General features: G+C 57.5%; 1 non-coding gene across 1 annotated transcript; it reads right to left on the bottom strand.

Moving 5' to 3' along the window:
- Nucleotides 1-41: 41 nt before the first annotated feature.
- On the bottom strand, nucleotides 42-197 carry LOC117112996. Its single transcript, XR_004446127.1, has one exon. It is a non-coding gene; the product is annotated as a 5.8S ribosomal RNA (ribosomal RNA).
- Between the last annotated feature and the right edge of the window lie 313 nt (nucleotides 198-510).

The following is a 510-nucleotide window of genomic DNA, read 5'->3' as shown; positions in this document are numbered from 1 at the left end:
CGGTCCGTGCCCGTTCGCACGGGCACGATGTGTCGCATTGCCGACCCTCAGACGGACGTGGTCCCGATCGCGGGGACCCGGGCCGCAATGTGCGTTCGAAGTATCGATGATCAATGTATCCTGCAATTCACATTAGTTAACGCAGCTGGCTGCGTTCTTCATCGACGCACGAGCCGAGTGATCCACCACTAAGATTACCTTATTTCAGGCTTAACAGGTCACCTACAACGAAGAGTCGTGGAAACGAGTAGCAAGAAAAAAAATGGAAGCGGTGGCCGGCGCCCACGTAGGCGTCGGACCTCCTTCAAGCAAAGCCACCAAAATATATGACCACGGGCAGCCCCGAAAAGCATCCCGAACCACGGAGGATCGGGTGGTTCTCGCAAGTGCACTTCCAAGTTCGAAACGGCTTCGCTGCCCGGCCGCTTGCCGCACAGCCCTCCCTTAAGCTCTCGGTAGGGAGCACTAGGCCCCAGACCGGGATTCGAATTCACTGTTCGAGTGCCTCGG

This window comes from Anneissia japonica, unplaced genomic scaffold (genome assembly GCF_011630105.1).
Source record: "Anneissia japonica isolate Jap-2015-1 unplaced genomic scaffold, ASM1163010v1 scaffold10761_len510_cov84, whole genome shotgun sequence".
Lineage (NCBI taxonomy): Eukaryota > Metazoa > Echinodermata > Crinoidea > Comatulida > Comatulidae > Anneissia > Anneissia japonica.
This window is presented reverse-complemented; position numbering and strand designations above follow the sequence as displayed.